The 22,586-nt window shown below is 40.2% G+C and overlaps 1 long non-coding RNA gene across 2 annotated transcripts; it reads left to right on the top strand.

Annotated features, from left to right (window-relative positions):
- Nucleotides 1-1,571: 1,571 nt before the first annotated feature.
- On the top strand, nucleotides 1,572-22,171 carry LOC140661287 (uncharacterized). 2 transcript variants are annotated; one of them, XR_012045704.1, is made up of 5 exons: nucleotides 1,572-5,377; nucleotides 6,502-6,665; nucleotides 7,337-7,684; nucleotides 13,180-13,376; nucleotides 22,133-22,171. It is a non-coding gene; the product is annotated as an uncharacterized lncRNA (long non-coding RNA). The 2 variants fall into 2 exon arrangements; XR_012045703.1 differs by lacking the exon at nucleotides 22,133-22,171 and adding an exon at nucleotides 14,146-14,275.
- Nucleotides 22,172-22,586: the final 415 nt, after the last annotated feature.

The following is a 22,586-nucleotide window of genomic DNA, read 5'->3' as shown; positions in this document are numbered from 1 at the left end:
CTTTTGGCCCTCTCTGTGTTAAGTACAATATTTCAGAATGGACCACAGTTTTGAAAGACAGAAGCTTGATTGATCTTGTCTTTTATTTTCATAAGTACATTAGCAACTAGAAATGGAAACCGAGATTGGGCTGTAGCTTCTAGGAGGAGAGGGTCCCTGAAGTAAGGAATATATAAGCTCAATAAATGTGATTAAAAAGCAGTAGCTTTTTGCATATGTTGCCCAAAACACAGTAGTATGGTTTGCTGTAGGGGACAGGAGAGGAACGCAGGTTATCCAACTGTCTTAACTGTGGTGTGTATTTCTTATTTCAGCAGTTACAGAACTCATGTTTGATTTCTTTTTGCTTAAACACAAATTCAGACAAGAAGCCTAAATGAACGAGAAGCTTTTGTCTTCTACCTGGACCGGCCACGTTTTCACACTTTGTCAATTGCTGTTGAACAAATTCAAGTTCTTGCAGCCTGGATATTTTTGTGAGCCAGTCAGATCCATGGAAGTGATCCCTGCATTCAGTCCTGCAGATGTTACATTAATAAGCATATGATGGTTCTCCCTGCATTTTCTTGCCATAATTGGGAAGCAGTTAATTTTGGAAGCTTACAGCTGCAGTTGGGTTTAATGTCAACATTTTGTTTAGGCCTTTTGGTAGCTCAGAAATCATCTTATTTTCTTTGCCAGGAATATTACTTTTTATTATTTTTCTTAAATAAAAGATCCACAGAGATTTCCATCAGTTTTTGTGAAAGAGGCTATATGATATAGTTCCCGCAACACAGTGAGGGGAAGGGGGCTGAAGTAAAGGCCCTGGACACCCTTTCCTGTCCATGCTCCTTGATACAAAATAGTCATCTTTGCCCATGTTGGTGCATGTCGGTGTCCTGCAGCTGTAATGGGGGAAGCAGCCATTTAAAAATAGGCTTAAACTGCAATACTGAAAGAGATGGGCATGCTTGACTAGAGGGACTTCAGGGACCTGAAAGCTTGTGCACGGCCATCTTGGTGGTGAAAGAAGTGGCTTTGTCCTCTTAGAAGCCACGATCCCGTGCCTTTTTGAGGCTCTTCCCGCAGAAATGTGCCTTGGGAGCAGCCCTGGGGAGCAACAATGCAAATGTTACACCAGATTGGCATCATCAGAGAGCCCAGGCTTATTAGAAAGCTCCTTCTGTGCACAGCTTTGTAGTTTCGCACTGCTTTTGGGTAGCAATGAGGAACTGCTGAGAGAGAGCAACCTGCTTTGTACATTCTTCTCCTGAATTAGGTTCACGGTAAACATGAATTTGCTGGTTTCTCAGGGTTACACAAGTGTTATGTCATAATAAATACTCTAAAGAATCAATGTTATGGAAATTATATATTTAGGGGTCAAACCACACAGTGGAAAAAAGTGTTCAAATTTCTCAAAAGCAAAATCCACTAAAATTCTTGCTGCTTGTAAAAAGCTTTAGCAGCTTTCTGAATGAAAACATCCTAAATTCAGAAACCTACATGGTTTGACTAGCAAACGTGGAAAGCAAAGGTTTCTATGTTTCTGACTTTTTTCCTCATTTCAGCCTGTCAAATTCATTGACTCAATTTAATCCAAATTTGCAAAGCTTTTGCTATCTCTGAAAGAGGTTTTTAAGTGCTTTATTTTTTCTTTTGCAAACAAAGGGGAAAAAAATCTCAACAACAAAACTTCAGTTGTAATTTCACCTGTGTTCTCGTGATTTTCTCTAAATTCCTAAAGAAAATGAAAAACTACTTGTTCATGTACTTCATAGTTCTTATAACCTGAAGATCAATTCAGTAAAACTTATGATAGTTTCATTGCTGACTTTCAGAGAGACTGTATTTTCACTCCACAGAGCTTAGTCTTAAAAGCTAATGGGAAATTTCACTTATTAGGAAGTTATTTGTTTCTGTCAGTACTAAAAGAGCAATCTTGAGGTTAATATACCTGCACGCCTTGTATGAAGGTAAATAAAGGAGCTGCCTGTTATCTTGTATCTGAATATGTTGTCACAAATGTTAAGCCAAGGTCAAACCCTTCGTTTCAAGTTTTAACATGCTTCCATTTGCCTTGTTCAAACACTATATATAAGCTTACATCCTGCAAATGGTGGTATGAGGCTCATCCAAGGGTCAGTCTTGATAAGTGAGTTGGTACTCGGGTCCACACACAGTATAACCCTTGCTCAAACCGGCACAGGAGGAAAGAGCAGAAATCTGGAGGCCTGGCAAAGTTTTCCTCCTTTGCTTTGTGTCTGTTTCTGACATCAGGTGGCCAGGGCACTGCTGATCAACTGTTCCCAATTGGAAATAGGAAAAAGGAAAATAACACGATGGGCAGGGCAGGCTCAGGGGGCTGCCAGGCTTTCTGCGTGGCTCTGCTGTGAGTTTAAACCCACAACTGCACTGACTGAGCTGTGACACAGTGCAGGCTGTGAGGGGTATCATAAAGCTAATATTGCTGATTCTATTCTAATATTTTAAATTCCTGAGGATATAGTTACTCTGTAGGTACTGCCACTTCACATACGTTAAGTTTTTTGTTTAATTTTAGCAACATTAGTGCACACAGATGGACAGTCTGAAAAATATGTTGACAATAAAGCATGGTACATGTAGTGGTAAATAGAGGTAATCTCTTAACAAGGCTCAGGTTTTGTAGCAATATGTAAAAGATATGGGAAGCAAAAAATGCACTGTGTAGGAATAGTTATGTTCCCTTAGAAGAGGGTGTATCTGTGTGTGCAGCAGCCAGATAGCTATCCTGCAAAACACTCTGCAAAGGGCAGTGCTGGTATCTAACTGTCAGATCAGCACCTCTGCTTCCTCCTAAGGATGCATCATCCTGTAGTCTTCTACCCAGCGAGGGCTTATGGCTTTTTTGTGTATTTTGTTGCTTATTTGGGTTTTTCTTTTGGGGAGGAGGATTTTGTTGACCTTTCATTTCCATGCAATGAATAAGTCAAGACCATCCAGCATTAACACTTGGAAGAATATTTGAAAAGTATCACCTCAGAAATTCAGCCCTCCTGACACTGAAGCTGTGGGCCACACGCACACCGGATATAAATACGCCGGAACAGTTAATAGCCTAGTGATGAGGCATTCAATGGAAGGCAGAAGGCTCACGCTGAAGCCCTTCTTCCATTAACCTCCTGCTACCAGTCTGTCTTCTAGGGCTGTGTGAAAACTGACTGAGTATGAAATATTAATTGGAAAATACTCACACTGTACGTGGGGATTCAAAATATGAAGCTATTTTAGGGACCTCTCTCATTTTGAATCAAAATTTTATTCTGGACCTGATAAACCATTTCTTTCTGAATATTTTATCAAAAGTAAGCCATTCCCATGAAAGTTTCCATTTCTATAAATTAACTTTTTTTCCAGAGTGGAATGAACTTCCATTTTGCACTGCTTTGTAGAATTATGCAGCTCTTTGCCACAGAGGGGTCTTTGCCAGCTGGGGTGCCAGTCTGGTGTTGAGGGAGATGAAACATTCTTGTAGATATGATACTTGGACTCAGAAAGGTTTGGTCTACAAAGCATTTGTCTCATTTTCAGATTGCTGAGGGACTGGGGCTAGTTCACTTCCACTTTCCTGATGCTGTCCTCTTTGAAAATGAGAATACTGGTACTGGTCTGATTCATACCGTGCTTCAGAATCTATAGATGGAAATGCTATAGGTGTATTTTATGTATATGTTTTGTGCATATTCTAAGGCAACATTATGTATCAGCAAGATTCAAAGACTGGGCTTTTCTCAGCATTTAATTTTATTGGCACTCCTGAATAATTGAACCATGTAGAAGAAGTACATTATATTGTCTTCGTGCTGGAAGCAAGAACTTGATCCATAGGAGTGCATCACCTATGGGTTCTTTGCTTTTGGCTTGGAAAATGGCATAGTTTATCCTGAAACCAGTCCTGTGTTACTGAGTAGGCATCTGATCTGAGACAACCCTGTTGACTGCGACCTGCCCTCTAGATTCATAGAAGAGTTACATGTCCAGTTCATGAATATGGTCAGATTACTCTGTCTTCACTCATAGTTTTGTAGTTATCTTTGTTTGCTACTGTGAAGTGCAGCTTCGGCTGTTGTGAATGGGGGTGTGTGTGTCCTGTCAGTTTACATCAACTAATGATTTTGCCTAACAATTTCCCTCTCCCTACTCTTTTCTCTTGGGGTGACACCTTATGGGTTGTGTTGACTCCAGAGCAGTTGCCCCAAATTAATGCATAAGGCTTTATGCAGGCATTGAGCACTGAGGTATGCGATTAGTCAACACTGTTCTTTCAATACATAGTGATGTTTTACCTATTTATATCTCTTCCTGAAATTGTGAACATGTCCATCTATCTAATAAAAAACTAAAAAGGTGTCTCTCTCATATCCTGACAAAAAGCTTTTCGCTTAATCTATGTTAGAGTAATATAATTTAGTTTATTGTAAACATGTAAAAAACATTGGTTTTGGTTATTTTTCATGTTGACATCTAAATTGATGTTTTGTCTCTCATTATCATTTTTGTTTATGTGTGTGTTCTCTCCAGACACAGGTACTGTAGTTTTTAGGTATTGATTAATCATGCTTTCTCTTTCACAAAAATCATGTTAATATGATATCCTGCAGCTCTCTGTTGTTTACATAGTATTAGCACAGGGAAATACTACTTTCAGTTTGATACATAAAGCCCTCCTTGTCTCTTGTGCCTTTTGTCTGTAGGCTATTATGCATGTGACTAAAACCATGCATGACTTGAGCAAATGTTTGAATAGGGTTCTTGTGCAGTAGGACTGTATAAGCCATTAGGCATACTCTCTTTAACTTGGTGATGAAAACATTGTGGTACATTTGGTGGCACAAAGTAGAGTAAAATTGCTTTTGTGGCAGCAGAATACACAGCATTCTGATTTTGTTTTGTTATTGCGCACGTGTGTGTGCTGCATACTTCTGGCAAAATTATCAAGCAGGACCAAGCCTGAAAAGTGTTAAGGTTATTGGAGTTGTTGGATGAAAGCTGGGCTGAAAAGAGAAAAAAAATGTATTGCATTTTTCATTCTGAAATTTGAAATCAATATTATTCTGTCATTTTTGTGATCTGAGCCTTCAAATCTGTTAATTGACATGAGGCTGTTGCTAACCATCTTTTCTATTTACAAAGGTTTTTGTAAGAAAGAGCATTGTTTTTCTTTCCTCTCTATATGTGATGAATGCTACAATAGGGACTTGAATTTTTGCTGTGGGAATGTGAAAAACATGGGAAGCTGCTGTCTGCCAAGCTATTTCCTTAAGGATCCACTTTACATACTGCCAAATCAATGACCTGTCAGGTATAGTTATGTGCCATAGCAATGATGTGAGGTCAATCAGATGAAGCCAAGGTATGTATTCCCAGCAGATCCCAGCTATCTATTTAACATTGTCAAACTAAATTTTCTTTAGTACAGAGCATTGTCTTTCAGTTTCATTTGTTTCTAGATTTGATTAACTCTGAATTTGCATCTACTTTGTGAAATTCTAACAATGGAAAAAAATTATTTCATTTATTTTGCTTTGTCTCAAAATACTATACTATATGTTTGCTATTTTGTCTTTCAACACAAACCTATGCTAGTTATATCTATTTGCAACTCTTCCTCGCCTAGAGAGTGTGTATTTTGTGTAATAAAATAAACAAATAAGTTCTTTGCTGTAATGGAGAAGTGGTATTTCATTAATCTATCCTACAGTAACCGAAATCCAGTGTGTCCTAAACATGTAAGTATTTTCTTAGAAAATGCCACCTTACAGATATAACTAACTCATTTGTTTTGTCTTGCAAGTCCATATTAGTGAAACAAAAGATGTACAAACTGGGTCTGTAAATCAGTATTTTTACATGGAGTCACTTCTGATTGTGTCCTGGAAAACCTGCATCTTACCAATGTTTCAAACCTTCTGATACCAGAGGAGAAACTATTTTCTTAAAATGGATTTAGGATTTTCCTTTTTTTCCTAAATAAAATGAAAAAAAAAAAAAGCTCTGTTAGCCTAATGACTGAGAACTGCTAAGCATTAAAAACAAACGCACAGTTGGTACACTGTGTACTGCCTACAGTATATCAGCGCAGCAGTGTTTTTAGCTACTGTGTGTATCTTATTGAAAGCAGAAGACATCAATGATAATGTAGAAACTAAACAACTGGATTAAAAATGCATTTCTTAAGTATTAAGTTACAAAAAAATGAGAGAGGAAAGTAGTTTTGGGGGTTTTTTTAGGGAAAAAAGAGACATTGAAGTAACAGGAAACTAAAACCAGAACTTTTAAAAATATATATTAAAAATATCTCATTCAGAAATGCAGACATCCTGACTGAAAGCAGCTGCAAGATTTTGTATGAAAAATCTGTTTTGTTTTCAAGATGCTGTAATTCATCCTTAATTTGTTGTCTTGCTAAATACAGTCTAAGCACCATCATTTGAGCATAAGTTAGTGCAAGTCTGCATTGTGATTTCTTTTTTTCAGATATTTTGAAGTCATCTGTTGATTTTCTGTGCTGCAAGACCAGCGCTGAATCATTTCAACAACTGTACTTTATGTTTCAAAAACATGTAAAAAAATTACAGTTCTTCAAACAGAAGCAGCAGAGATCTGGTTCCACAATGGAGCGCTGGAAAAAGAACACAAAGGTGGGATGTAAGACGATACCCTCATCCTTTAATGGGGGATAATTTGTAACTAACTTACGAAGTTGATACACAATTTGAGGAAACGAGCATCCCACCCATTTTTCTTTGTGTGCTCCATGGAATTCACATCCTTCCATTTTTGTTTTTTGTTTCCTTGAATTGTGCTTCATAACTTATTGTCATTGCTCATTAGCTGTTGATGCGTTGGGAGGGTTGTCCAGACAGTGCCACTGCATGGAAATAGCTGAGTAGTTCAGAAGAGAGATTCATAATTCACAGTGACCTTTAATGAAATGCAAAGCTAAAGAAAGCTGCTTTTAGTTTACCATATCTGAAACAAAGTGAGAACTATTATCTTTAGTCTTTGCTGTCATGATATTTAAAGGTACTCCAATGCAGAGGAAATGTATCTTCACATGGGAGCCTCCTTTTATCGTTGTTTTGGTGAATGGGATGCATCATTTGAACTCTCTTTTCCCTCTGACCATCAGATTTAGGACCTGGTTGACCAGCTCTCAGCCAGGGCTGCTACATGGTTTGACAGGCAATTCTGAGAGCTGCAGCGTGTTTCCACCTTACCCCTTTCTCCTGGAAGGGAAGAGCTACATGTAACTCTGAATGCAGCGCTGTTTGCATTTTCTCTTTCTAATTCCTCTGTGTTTTCCCAATAGCAGCAAGGAAATACTAGATCCAGTCTCCTTTCTCCGTCCTACCATGCCAGAGCTGTGCCACAGTAGCAGTTTGGGTTGCTCCAGACCAGCTGGCAAAGAAAAGCATCCATATGACAGCCGCGCGGGATGGCAAGGGGGAGGTGGGGGCTGGAAAGGACCACACTCTCCGGGGTAGCTGTGTTTGGGCAAGCTGCAATCTGGCCCTCAGCGTGCACCTGCCCGCAGCGAGGGTCTGACAGCATCGCTGCCAGCGGAGAGCCCGCAGGAGGGCAGAAAGCACTGGGGGCCACGTCCTCAGCTGCTGCTCCACTCCAGCGGGACAATGAAAGCCAGTCCTGCTTTCATCAGGTGAGGAACTGAGCCTGAAGGCTAACTCAGTGAATTTTTTCCTAATCCAGTTTATCAGAGGGCAACATTAGCCTCTCCCCCCAGACAAATGTACTGCCAAGACTGAGCGCTCGCCTCTCCAGGGCACAAGCCCCTCCTGGAGCCTTTCGCTCCACTCCCTGAGCTGCTTGGTGCCCTACGCCCTGTAGCTTCTTGCTACTCAGCTGTGTTTTCCTTCTCCAAAGCGTTGCAGAGAGGGGTCGTGCTGGCTGCCCACCTCTGCAGAAGACACTGCACGCTGCCTTGCCCTCCTTGAGGGGGATGTTGTCCAGGTGCCATAGCCCAAACAACAGCTTGTGGGGCCACTGGGGTAAAACGCTGCCCGTCCAGCCTATCGAGGGAACCTGTTTTACACATTTGGTCCTGAATGGGGAATAAATGCTCATTGAAGTGACAAAAGAGGTGCTATCCTATTGCCTTACACAGATGGGAAACCTACTTGCATTGGCCATATTGCTTTTGAACAATTCCCCTAGTTCATTTGCATAAAAATATCTGTCCCATGAGCCTTAGATCTCCTGTGGGCAGCTCATTTGGGACACTTCACAAATCTGTCTGGTGGAGACTTACTGGATACATCTGGCTTGCTCATATTTCTAAAACTGAGCAAAGGACTTCTTTATTAGTGACTGTTCCCTCCATTTGCATGGCACAGTGTTGGTTACCCAAGAAGGGATGCCTGCCGTGCTCTAAAATGGGGAAGATTATCTGTGTGCAGCTTGAAAACGGAGCTGTGTCACAGCACCTGTTCGGTCCCATTACAAAGCAAGCCAGGATGGCGGGAGGAGAGACAGAGCAGAGTGTGTAAGATGCAGTTTTATTTTAAGTGAAATTTAAAACCTGCTACTAGAAATAAATGCTTTCTTCACAATGTGGTAGCAAGGAAGGGAGAACACATTTTCCAAGCAAATTGCAAAAGTTCAGGAAATTCTTGGCTCACTATTTGTTCCAAGTGATATAAAGGAGAAGGAAGAGACTCTATCCAGCACAAATCATATTTTAAAGAATTTCCCAATATTGCTTCCTGTCTTTGTGCTTGGGCAGCAGATTGTACACAGAAATAAAACAAATTTGCTTTATCTTTTCATAAGAAAGTGTCTGCTATATCATTTGCTGGCTCTTGTTCGTTCATTCTTTCAAAAACAGCAGGAAAAGGCCTTTTGTATTAAGAACAGTCAAGGTCAGGGATTTTTGTTTTTGATGTTGGCTGCCAGTAGGTTGACTTCTCTGACCACCGTTTCCAAGTCAATCTCTGATAGCAATCTAATTACTAGCTTACAGGGAGGTATTTCACAGCTACAGGTTAGCTGCAGTGAGCACAGAACAGAAAGAGATTTCAGGACAAAATTAAAAGTCTTGTACTGTCTCAGCCCCTCTTCATGCCAATTTCAAATTAAGTTAGTCAAGCCTACTCAAGGGCTGCCAAATTTGACCCTGATGCTGCAAACTCTTTTTCATGCCTACTCACCTTTGGAATCTGTAGGAGCAAAAGCTTTACTACGTGACTTGCTTTATAGAATCGGGGCCCTGTACACCAGGATTCACCATATCAAATATTTATTTTCATAGCAAGCAATCAAAAATGCAAAATAATGTTGTGACTTTATAAAAAAAGAGAAACAATGTTCTGCAAGTGCTGACCTGCATGTCTGGGGCATTTTTCAAACCCTACTACCTTGACATTGCACAGTCAATTGCCCTGTGTCATCCGGAGTCAAACTCCTATATTTTTAAAGCCCCAAGTTAATGGTTAAATGAAAGTAAAATAAATCATTAGCGAAAATATCTATGCCATAGAATGTCGGTATGGAAGTATGAGCATTTCTTGTTGAGTTCATTTTTCTGGCAACAGGGTGTTTTGGTGTCGGGCAGGCACAGCAGAGGTAGAAATGTGTTTTAGTTTATTCCCTGGTCTGTAAAACCAAGCCACCATACAAGAGTGCAACTTTAATCATACATCCACTGACAACGCCTGTTTAAGCCACTCATTAGCAGTCTGTGACACATAGAGAGATTTTACTTTTTTCACCTTTTAACGTAATTCTCAAGATTTTATGAAGGTATCAATTGAGATTTCCGGTAATGGAAAGCAGGTTTCAAGCTCTGGAGAAGTACAATAAATCACCAACCATATGGACTTTTGTCATTAAAAGAAAGCCATAATAAGACAAAAGCTGAAGTAAGTTAAACCAGCTGAACAGTGATCTGAGGCAGTCTTATGCAAAACCCACTACCTTGGCTTGTTCACAGGCAGCTTCTTTAGAAGACTGAAAGAAAACCTTTTTCGACTCTTTATTTCTTGGCTGCGTCAGAAAGAAAGCAAAGAAAAAGCCATCTCAGTGCCGCTTTTCATGCTCTGCTTACTTTGTTTTCACATGAGATCCTGTGCGCTACCTTTGTTTTTTACCCCTTGCTTTTTAGAGGGCTCCTTGTGCAGAACAATAGAGAGTCCCGACAACAACGGGCAGTTGCTCCAAGGCCTAGTTGTTCAGCAGGATTCACTCCAAGAAACCGAGAGGGGTGTGTTGAGTCTTTTTTCCATCACTGGCCTTTACAGTTAGCAGGCCAGATGGCATGAGATGGGCGCAAAAAAATGACAATAAATAATACTGTGACTTGCAACGTGGACCCAGCTCGGTTACTTCCACTTCATCACACTGTTTGGAAGTGCCTTTGATGTATAAAAGCACCCCTTAAGATAATGAAATGCGGTGGCAGCTGGCTAATGGCTGGGAAAGTGCAAACCCTGCATTGAACTCTTCCCACCAGGCTATTCAGCACCCAGGCAATGTCAGTCTCAAGGAGACAAGGAGACGGGGAAGAAACGGAGGCTTGTTGCTGTGCAGCCTTTGGGCTTCTGGGCAGGCTGCTGTAGGTGGGGTATTATTTGCCTTGCTGAATAGAAGTGATGTGCCCGAGGCAAAGGGAATGTTTTTACTGTCTTAACGTATTAACCTTGCAGACTCTGTCCTAGAAATGTTAAATGAAGCCACAGGGTCACGCTGCTTGAAGAGACACTGCTCTTGGGTAAACTTTAAAATGAGCTATATTTTTTTTTACTACAGTCCCGTCAGTCATGTAATCAGGGTTAGTTTCCTTTCGGGGAGGACTAGCTCGTGGCTCAGCTCCATGGGAAATAAAAAAATAAACACATCCAGACTTTTCTCTCAGCTGCTCCAGGCCTAAATGTGGGGCAGGGTAAATGACAAAGATCCAAAATAGACAGCGGACACAGACAAATATGAAAACCCTATTTGTTCAGGAGCTTTGAAACAGTAGGGGATTTAGTCCTTGAACACAAAGAAAAGTTTCTGGTCCCTCCGATAAATGATACTGTGTGAATAATACTATAATGGGATCTGACCCTGCAAATATTTTATTGGACGTGCACTTATCTTCATGCATGTCGTTAGTCCTGCTAGCCTCAGTGCCACTGCTTGTCACCAGAAAGTTCAGAATATGCACAGACTTTGCAGGTTTGGGGTTTGCCACTGCCAAATGAGGCAACAGAGAACCTCAGCAGAGAAGGTGCGACGTGAGATTTGAAATGAGGTCTCATCATAAAAAGAGTAAGTGGTGAAAGTCGAACTTGCCAGAATAAATCTTTTGGGGAAATAGAGATCTGCCCTGACTTTTATTGTTTGGCAGAAAATTATTATTTTTTGATAGTTAAATTCTGGAATATTCATGCACAAGTATAAAATTCAACTTGGCAACTGTCTAGATTCAAGGGCTGGCTTATTCTGCAATATTACTGTCCTGGGTGTTATGATGTTGCAGGCAAGGGTAGGATCATGTATGACCAAATGGTCAAGTTGTGACACTTTTATCCCTAGAACAGAAGTTCACGGTTGCCTGGGAGCTGCAGTAGCCTCCCATTTTCATCAATTCAGGAGGGGGCAGAAGACTAAAAAAGGGATATTTTGCATACTTTGCCTCAGATAAGTACCCAGATCCATACTCAGGGCAAGGCTGCTGAATCTCAGTGTGTATTTTCATTGACCGTATGCCAAAGGTGTATTGATTATTGTTGCTTAGGCTAATGTGTACTGTATCCCACAGTACAGCTCTGATGTGCTTCCTAAGAGTAAGCGTAAGTCAATGTCACCAAAATTTTCAGTGCCAAGTGGGAATAGCTCTATTTAATACTAAGATTATGGCAGCAAACTTCTGATCTGTTCCTTATGATCCCTTATCCTGGCAATGTGTAGTTGCTTTTTAGGAAAAGTCTTTTTGTTTCATTAGATTGACATTCACTAAGAAATCCCAGCCTGGGTGGATATATTGGCTCTATCCATCAGCCTTAGACCATTCCTTCCACAGAGCTTGTTTTCTAAATCTGGTTTTGAGAGCTGTTTGCTTGATAGACTGCTTCGCAGACTTATGATTGTTTGTTTCTGGCTCTTTTGATTGCTCTGCTAATCTCTAGACTTTGGCCTTGAGGCTATTATTTATATTGTACTTTTATTGGTGTTTGTTATTTGAAACTTTGTTTTCAGTAGATTTGCGGCCCCTTTCTAAACTGCTTTTCTGATTAAATTTTGTTGAAGAGGTTGGGTGGATTGCTTTACCTTTTTTCCCCCCTGTTTGTTCTCCTCCTAATCGTTCAGTTGAGAACTCACCTGCCTTTTGTTTGTGCCTGCCTTTGTGATTTGTTCTCAGATTAGAAGGGGCAGCTGCACAGCTTTTACTTTTATTAGTTCTTTGCAATGGGTCAGGCAAAATATTAACCACCCATGTACTGCTCTCCCAAAACCTCAGGTGAATTACAATAGAAGTCTTTCCTGCACAGTTCAGAAAAAAATATTTTAATTCTTTGACTGTCACCTCATGCAGATGTTTTCTTGTGTGTGTGTGTCTAGATGTATCTGTTATAAGGATAGAATGAGCTTAAGTATCAGAACATATGAAACTAGCCTGACCTTTCTGACAATTTGTCCAAACTTATTTCTGCAAGAGTTAGAGTGTGAAATTCAAATCCAGATTTAGGCCTCAGCCCTGCAACATCAGGAGCTCAGTAGGATAAATGCATGCATCCACTATTTCCCGAGCATACGTCTTTCCAAGGCATTGTGGTTCTCAGCTCTCTGGTTCTTTGAGTTTTATCTACCACAAAATGTAGTCTGGTCCTTTTAAAATCTGCTAATAAAGTGGCTTCTGTCTTGATTTGGGTGATTTACAAACTTTTACTACTTCTCAGCTATTGAGCATTCTGCCTGTTTACATTTTACTGGTCATTGCTTGGTCAATGCCATATCCTTAATGGGGAGCCAGCTCTCTTACAATATACTTACAATAATCTCTGATGCGGGACTTTCTTCCTACTAATACTTTCCAAAAATGTGTTTTCTTTTTCTTTTGGGCTCAGGGGTAGGTAGGGAGGAGGGAGAAGGGGTGCAATATGCCATAGATTAAGCTAAATTTCCTGAAGACCCATTGCTCATACCAAATTTCAGTTCTTTTACAGATTTTAGGTTACTACATTTCAATTTCTCAAGCTTGAGGCTCCAAGACCTTGGCTGAGCAAGAAGCTGAATGGTCACAATGACAGCTGAAGCCAACGGTCTCTGCAAGCACTTCAGTTTTTTGGGAATTGGACAGGATGCTCACAACAGGAGCTTCAATGGAGAGAGAGTTAAGAACGCTGCTGACGGTAAATGCTTAAGTGCCTAATATTTGAGATCCTAAATTAACTGATGCACAATTAGTGGGTTATTTTGAAAATGTAGTTCTTGGCAAAGAATGATAACTGTAATATGCTAGCCAATACTGAATTTGTCCATGCCCAAAGTCTGTGTGTCTACATAATGTGTGCTGAGGCTGATAAAGAAGATAAACTGGTTTTCTTGTTAACCATTGCTATTTCTTTGTGTACTGTGCTGAATGGTTATGTACCACCTAGTGGGACCCTGGTTATTGAATTTTGTTTTTCTGATTATGACATGTTGTTTAACAGACAGTATATGTCTGTGGTGATTGAGATATGTTCATCTCCTGAGCGATTCCACTCCTGATATGCTAAACTAGGCTACAATTTCTCTCACTTCTTCACATTTCAGCTACCAACAGTGGATTTGCTTTGCTCCTTCTTTTTAGGCTGAACGCTTAGGTTATTCCCTCTGTTCTACACTGGCTCTTTTAACCTCATTTCTGTCCAATTCTGTATAAGTATTTGCCTCACATTTTTCAAAGGCATATTAGCATTCATCATTCTCCTGACTCATGCTTTCTAACCTCCTGGCAGAGTGGTTTTCTGGGTTCATTTCCATTGCTCATACTCTGTGAATTTTTGGCCATTTCAATTTGCATTTTTATCAATCCTCTCAACCTTCCATCTTTAGCTTTTTTAATGTGGTAAGTGATTCTTTTGACCTCTGGGGTTGCTGAAGCGACACACAGGATGAGTCCCACTCTCTTTTCAGGCTGATGTGGTGATGGTCTCTTGAGGTCCTTTTACTGAAACCTTCTCCACTTTCTGGACTTCAGCCAGAGCTCCTTCCAAGCTCCATTTCGTTCCACGGCAGGTTCCACTAGCGCAGTGTTTCTTTGAACCACTGAAGCTGTTATATTAATAATTGGATTGTAAGCAGAGTTGTTTGATCCTTTGTGTGCTTTTGGTGCCAATTCTACTTTAACATTTTGTTTTGTTTTAATACAAATACCTTAAATAAAGTTAGCTTCCTAAGATATGCACAGATTTGCTTCAGTGGATCAGGCCCTATTCTCTACATTCATTATAAGTTTTGTTTCCCAGCCAGAGTCTGTCAGAGGTGCATGGCATTTGACAGATATTTTCTCTCTCTCAGGAGTGAGATTCAACATCTGCTGTAGAACTGACTTCAAAGGGTTTCTCCCAGTGAAACCTCTGTGGAAATTTAGCCTACTTACACCAGAAATCTATGAGCGACTATATTACAGTGTCTTATCTGCTGGAGTCCACAAAGCATTTGATAATCTTCTGCAAAAACAATGCATTTAGGTGGTTCATTTCCAAAGAAAAAAGTCAGAAAAACATAATTTCTAGAGTCCAGTAAAAAACCCTCCAGGCTGTTTTGTGGATTTTTTTTTTTTTTAATCATCCTGAATGCCTTTTCTCACCACTGTGGTAGTGTACCTTTGTGCCACCAGGTCAGAGTTTCTCTTGGAAATACGTGGTAATTGCCTTTGAGCTGTAAGTGCTCCACAGCAGACCTGCCCTCTCCAGGAGAAGTCTTCCAGGGCATTTCCATTGCTCTGATCCACTCAAAGTGGGTTGCTGGAAAACTCTGGAGTTGCTGCCAGAAGAAATGGGATTGACTGGAAGACCCTCTGTGCTGCAAGAAACTCCAAGCAGCATTCTTTGAGAGGACTTATTACCAGTAAAATGTCGGCACTTTCAAAGTGAGAACAAAGTAAAACTACCAGCTGTCAGCTAGAAGAAGGAAGAAAGGAGGAAAGAAATGAAAAAACTTAGTGTGTAGTTGATAATTAATCTGTAAGGTGCTGCAGACTGCAATTAGCCTTTGTAGTATCTAGACAGAAAAAGAAGATGTCATCCATGATCACACATATTCTCCTGTACTTCCATCAGAAGGTTGTTTAGGCCTTACCTCTTCAAAGATTTGTGCACGTATTTAATGTTACTGACTATTCAAATGGTAAAACTAAGCATGTAGGTCAATATTTGCAGGAAAAAGATGTGCACTTTTTTCCCCAAAGTGCACGTCAGCCAAACTAAACTGCAACAAAAAATCAGGGAGTGTTTCCAAACCATTGTGTGTAGACTTGCTTGGAGGGGTTTCTGAATTGCGTCTCTCTCAGATTTCACTGATACTCCTGAGTATCAGGATTGTGATGGATACACATGATTTTATTTGAGTTATCTCAAGTGCTTTACAGTGAGCCAAATTTCCATTTTCCAGTAACTGAGTTTTCAAGGGGAAAAAAAAATAATTTTAATCACTTGTGACAAAACACAGAAAACACGCTCATTTGGGGGAAAAAATGAAATCTTTGATTAAGAAACCAAAGCATTTTATTAGGAGGCAGGGTGGAAGCAGGATGACCATTTGGGTGGAATAGCTCAGGTTTTGTGGGCCCACAAGGATCTTTCTGAGGAACTATGTCTGTATGAAATTTTCCAAAATGGCTATCTGCCTTGGATGGAATATTTCTGGAAAAAACTTTAACGGCAAAATAGTTAAGTCTCTTCTGAAAGCCACTTTTAAGAGAAAAGATGTTTTTCTTAATAAAAAGGAAAAAACCCTCAACACCTCAATGAATTTGTTGGGGGAATACTTGCACCTCTACAGCTCTGAAATGACATTCTGAAACCTGACAAGGTTTTTTATTTTTAAGGAACGTCCTTTTTGCCTTCTTCTGCTTTGGACAACTTGACTGGTGTTGGCCAATGTGAACATTTTTAAAAAATTTCTTTGTATGTGCTCTGCTGAGACTTGTTACAGTTTGGCAGTTAAATTCTCAGAAAATGGGAAAAAGAGATAAAGCAAAAGGGGGAAAAATGAAAAAGAAGATAAAGGAGAAAAATAAGATAAAGGAGATAAAGGAAAAAAAGAAGATAAAGGAGAAAAAGAAGAAAAATAAGAAAAAGACCTTCACAGACATATGCTAGCTCCAGGGTGCCTTGCTTGAATCAGGACTTTCTCTGGTGCTGCTTTTCCTGGTTGAAAGGTGCTACCCGGGTGCCAGGAGCCCTTGTAGAAGGTAAGGAGACTGATTGTGGCTGCTCAGGAAATCTGGAAGAGGAGTTACTTTGCCTTGCGTGAGGAGTGATCAAGAGCTAAGGTTCAAGCTTGGTGGTGGTAGAGGGTTACTTATGAAGATAAGGATCATGAAGGACAAGGTGGAAATGCTTAGTGGTGGAAAGAGAGTAGAAACATGAGGGTCTGGGAGAGTGAGACCAAAGGAGAGGTTGTGGGGAAACCTAGGAAATTAATAGGGAAAACTGGATTGGGAATGAAGGGTATTTGCATGAAAAATGCTGGGAAGATTGCTACTGGAAGTAGGGTAGGAGGGAATGTTTGGGCCTTGGATAAGGAGGCTGAAGTGGGAAGGCTGGGACAGGGAGAAAAAAGTAGAAGGCATAGGGAAGAGACAGACAGGAGCAGGACAGTTTAGTCAGGGCAGGTAGGTCTTTTCTTGTGCATACCCCTATCCACAGCCTGGAATGAAATGCCAGTTTCTTCACTGGCTGCAAACATCTGTGAAATTCACTGCCAGATTATGTGCCCATTCTTCTTTAGTTTAATCAACCTTCAAAAAGAAAGTATGAAATAGAATTTGAAATATCTGCGTGTTGAGTCCACCGCACACACTGAGGCAGGGTGGGAGAGGGCGGGGAAGAAACGTGTGGTTATAAAATTAAGACTGTATCTGAGTGCATTCGCATAAGCGGGCTGGATGGATGTTGCCCAAGCAGCTTTCATTCTGGCATTTTCAACCTTTTGAATGCTGACTCTGCAACTTTAGTGTAGTTTTAATGCACTTTAACTATATATGAATAGAAAACAGTAGAGATGTGACACAATAGGCCATATGGCTAGTCAGAATTAATTATCTACAGATCTAGCTCATGGCTGGGGAAGCCCTGCAGTACACCTTTTCCTTTCAACTCTTGTTATTTCATGTATTCATTTAATATAACAATGAGAAACTTAAAACATTATAATGTGGAGTGAGGAAAGACAGTTTGATTTTTTGCCAAAGTTTTTACAAGTGTTCCTGTTAAGACATATTACTATGCACTATATACAGCATATTTATATTCTTACAACATGTTTAAACTTCTCAGTTATAAATTTCTTGTATGTCTAGAATTGCCTGGGAAAGCAAACTTGCACAACTTGCCGTTGTCTTTCTTCCTTGGCAAGGACGATGCACCTTTTGTCACATTGGTGGGATCTTGAAGGCAAGGTCAGAACTCCACAGCAGACTGCAAATGGGTGTGTTTACAGGGGAATGGGAGAAATTCGGAGAGGAAAGCTGAATGATTTATGTGAGACAAAAAGGTAGAAAAGTGATAGTAAGAGATCAAAGTATGTTGATTCAGTTGTATAATTTGACCTCAAGACTATTAAACACAGGTTACAGTTCACCAGGGGAATTTTTTCTGCTACCTTGTTCTCCTCCCAGCTGGAGAGGGGGGAAGGGGGATGGGAAAAGGAAGCAATTCTCAGATCTAACCCAGTTGTTTTCATTTCTACCGAGCTGAAGCAGAGCTCGAGTGGGGAGTATTTGGAGCATAGCTGTGTGACATGTTCCTTTCCCTGCCTGTGGTTTTTTAAATTCTTCTTTTTCCTCCTCCTTTGGAAGGGGTGGTAGTAAACTCTATTAAATATGAATGTTTATCACACAATGAATTTTGGCTTTTTTCATCAAACATATGGCAAGTTCTTCAAGATGCTTTTCGTGGTGAAAAATGACAAAAAGTGTAAGTGGAAATACTTACATGATCCTTTATGTTTTCGTGCTAGAAGTATGTGAACAGTGAAATTGGAGACGTTCAGAAATGCAAATAGGAATGCACTTCATTGTTTCTTCTTCAACAAGTTCCTACATGCACCTATTACCACAGAATGGAGACTTCCTCCTTGTGTCCCTGCCCAGGACTAAAAAAAAAAGAAAGCAAAAACACCCCTACATTAAGTTCAAGACAAAAGGAAATAAATTGTCCATAGGGAGGCTGGTGCATGCTTTCTGGAATTCCTGTTCCCGCTGAAGTCTCTGAGAATTTTTTGATGATTTAAAGCATGGCCAGGATTTCTCCACTGATGATGAAAACTTGGCCTTCTAATTCTTTGGAAAGTTGGTTATATTCTTTGCTTTCTCTTATTGAGGGGTTTCTAGGAAAACTTTGTGCTGCAACACCATCCAACATTTACTTATGTTGTGAACCCGTAGGGCCTGAGGGTGTATTGTCCTGTAGCTATTTACAACAGTTGCAAATGGGTAAGGAATATTGCCTTAAGAGAGTGAAGGTGTGCTACAGGCACTGACCCTGCATGAACTGTTTACAATGAGCATAAAGCAACAGGGAATTCAGCAGTGTTGTTCTCAAAAGGAGCTCTTCTTCCCTTGCCAAGATATTGCCTGTTCTCTTGGAGCATCTCTACATTGCAGATTCACCCTATGTCATTGTTCAAACAACACATATAAATAATAGATGGTTTTGTTCATTGGCCCAAATCTGAAAAGCTAGAGGGGAGTGTGAGGAGAGAAGAGACTGAGTCAAGCAGAAGAGAAATTTTTCAACTTTTAAGCTAAATTCAAACCCTTTTGTTAAATGCGTGCGGTCTTCAACATCTTTTTCCTTGTCAGCTGGATTGTTTTAAAACAAAAAATGCTATTTTGAAAGGAAAAGTAAAAATTTTGTTTAGAACAATATTGAAATTAACATTTCACCTCTTCCAAACAAGCCTTTCAATTTTAAAAATGTCAAAATGGAAATGCCAATAGTCACTATTTAATTGTGTTCCTATTACTTTTTAGTCTGTCCCCTTATCAGATAGGTAAAGTCTGAATTATTTTTTCGTCTTAAATTCCCTGGGAGTTGTGGGGAGATAGAAACATATTCATCACAAATACTTGGTCCAGCTATAAAACTAAATAATCACTGAAGCATATTCTGCTTGGGTATTGCAAAGCATGAGATCTATTATTTGCATTTTAACCTCTGTATATCACAGGCTAGTGCTGCTTGCATATGATTCAACCTTCTCTTGCTCAGAGCAGAAAACCTTGGCAGAAGTTTGGGTGACCGACTCGCTGCTTCCTTCCATTCTCACTGCATTCCTCCCCACGATCATTTTGGTGTAATTTGTGATTTAGGATATCAGTCTTATAAAGGCTGGAAACTATGGTCTTTTGAAAAAGCTCTATTTACAAAAGATGGGCCCAATAATGTATCTTTATGCCCATCGATTTGCATCCTTCCTGGGTAATCTGTAAAAATAGCTGCTTTCTTCCCACCGGAAATTCCTGTTCTGTGAGATGTACTCTTCTCCAATCTCCTTTATCCAAAATACTAATACTAATACCTTTATTCAAGAATGCTAATTTAATTTCTAGGTATCTTTCTTCCTGCAATAATGGAAAGCCCCTCAAGTATCTTACCATGCCTGCTACCGTTTGCTGTATCAGTTCCACATGCTAATATGATTTCCTGTAAGAGGAGATGAATATATTAGTTCTGCAGTGAAATCAGGAGGGGAAAAAAAAAAAGAAAAAGCCTGACCAGTGCTTTTAAAGAGAGTAATCTCAATGGAAAATGTTAAATTGGTTCCACAGTACGAATGTTAGATGTAAAATCTTGCTCTATCACAGGCTCCTGACTTTCTCTTTGGTTTTCTGGCCGGCGACGGATGTTGTTTCTGCCACCTGTTTGAAGACAATTGTGCAACTGGGACCATGGAATGATGTCCAGTTGCCTTTTTTAGAATATGAATAGGGCTTTTGAATTTGGCTGTGCTGAGCAGTTTGGGGCTGAATCACTCTGTAGACTTGCCAGAGAAAGCGTTTAGCCTATGGACATGAGCCAAAGCCCACTGAATCTCACAGCAAGGCTCTTTTTGGCTTCGGTGAGCTCTGGCTCAAGCTCTATATGAAGGACAATTTCTTCTCTGAAATTATAAAACATTCCTCAGTTTTAGTTTCTGTTTTTCTTTTCCCAAAGACTTTCACCTATATTTTTCAGTTTGAACCACCGCTGCCTGGGTCTGTTCTTCCCTCCTCCAAATGGGATGTTAGAGCTGATGGTAACGTGGATGCTCCATCACAAAAGTCAGGGGCAAGGAGTCATCTCAGAGCTCAGCTGCCTGAACTGCTCTGTACCCACTGCCCACTTTTACTTGCTTTTCATTCCTGAATGCATGCTATTTTGAAACGCCTCAAACACTGTCAGACTGCAAGCTATTTTGGACATGAGGATGTCATTTCCCTTCCCTCTGCTGCAATCACAGTTGGATCCTGCAGGCGTTTCCCATAACAGGCCTCAGTTATCAACGGCAGGAGTTTTAGTGTATTTTCCTTCGCAAAGACTTTTGTTGCCAGATGGGAGTTGTTAGTTGTTTATATCAGGCTATGAGTAATGCCCTTTTGCTAGCACTGTACACAATGTTTTTTTTGACATTTATTCCTTCTGTTGTTATACAATGTTAGCTTTGCAAGTTATAAAGAACAACCTTTTTCCCTCAGGTGTCCTTCTGTGTGCTTTTTGCTTATTTTTTGAGATTCTTTCTTTTCCAATTTTAAAGGTAAAAAGAATATATAAAAATGGAAAATTGAACAACAAGTTTAGAGACCTTTCCCAGTCTGCTACTGACTGCTGTGAATAGATGCTAAACATAGATTTGTGAGTCCACTTTCAGGTTTCTCAAATTCCATTTCTTCTTGAGTATCCTTTATGTTTGTTACAGGGCCCTGCTTTCATGCTGTTTTCCTTGTCTCTGTGGGTCACAATCTGAATTTTACCAGCTCCTAGCACTTCCATTAAATGGCGGGATGAGCCCTTTCTCTGCAGACCTCACTCCATCATAATTCATAAAATAAGACCTTATCCTGTGGGCCATTGAGCGTGTTCTGTGAGAAGAGCCCTCAACCCATGCTTATTCTGAGTATTGACTTTCAGTATTTGGTTCATCAGCCTGAAGTCATATCTTGATAATGAAAACTGTCCATGATAACTTTAGCATCTCTCTCATGCTCTTTCATTTAACAGATAGATTAAATTTTTTATCCTTCCATCTGCTTGCTTCCCAACTTTTTTCTCCCTTTTTATTCCAACAAAGTTGACTTTAGCATGACTGTATAGACTGTCTGTAAGGCACCATACATTGCTGTAACGGTGTCAAAACCGTGTAGACACCTTCAGAGCCAAATTATCATACTTGTGCTACAGTTCTGCATAGAAGATAGAGAGCTATGCCAATCCTGAGCCCTCCAGAAGGCCTTGGACAGCCCATGCCTACCACACTATTTTCCCGTGTTGCTTCTTGCATATAGATGTATAAAAATCTGCTCCAAGAGCCCACTGTCAGGAAATGTCCCAATTTCATGTGATTCCCCAGGGACCTATGGATCAGGCTCCCTGCAGACCTGCTAAGAAGTGTCTCTTTGACCTTCCACACTGGCTAATGCAGTTTCACCTTTTTTAAGTTTATGAATCTGTACACCTTTCCCACCAGAAGTACATGCCCCATTGCAGTGAACTAGAACCTCCCTGGCTTGCTCTGGTTCCCTTCAGTTATCTTTCACATACCTCTTAGAAATAGTCTTTAGCAACCATAAAAACCCTTAACCCTAAATATATGGGTAATATCTGCACTGTGCACTCTACAATGACAGTTATTTTAGGAGAAACTTGGCAGAACTTCCAATCGGATCCTAACTATATGGTTGTCCTTTTGCCTTTAGCCACTACTTTGGAGTCTCTCCCTACTTAGGACTGTGGAAGGGTTTGTGAGAACATAGAAAGAAATAGATGACTGCTGTTAAGACTCTGCCTTCTCTCTAGCACTAACTCAGCCATGGAGAAAAATAAAGGAAAAATACGCCCTCAGGTATGCTTTCCTTGATGCATATAAATTCAGGTCCCATGAAAATATTTATCTGTAAATAAGAAGCTTGGTTTAGTCTTGTTTCTCAAGGTTATCTGGTTGCAGGGTATAGCTTGCACTTGGGAATAAGTAAAAAACAAGTTTGATCACTGGAATTCTGTTATTTTCTTCTGCAATATTATGCAAGATCAAGGTAACAAATTTTGTTGCCAGCTGGAGCTGCAGGGTAACAGGCTGCTGCTGGTTTTCCCTGTAGACAACAGTAAAGAACACATTTTATGTCAAAGTAATTGCACTAACAGGTGCCGTTG

This window comes from Ciconia boyciana, chromosome 1, assembly GCF_034638445.1.
Source record: "Ciconia boyciana chromosome 1, ASM3463844v1, whole genome shotgun sequence".
In the NCBI taxonomy this organism is placed as follows: Eukaryota; Metazoa; Chordata; class Aves; order Ciconiiformes; family Ciconiidae; genus Ciconia; species Ciconia boyciana.
The sequence above is the reverse complement of the archived record's forward strand: the minus strand, read 5'-3'. Positions and strand labels throughout refer to the sequence as shown.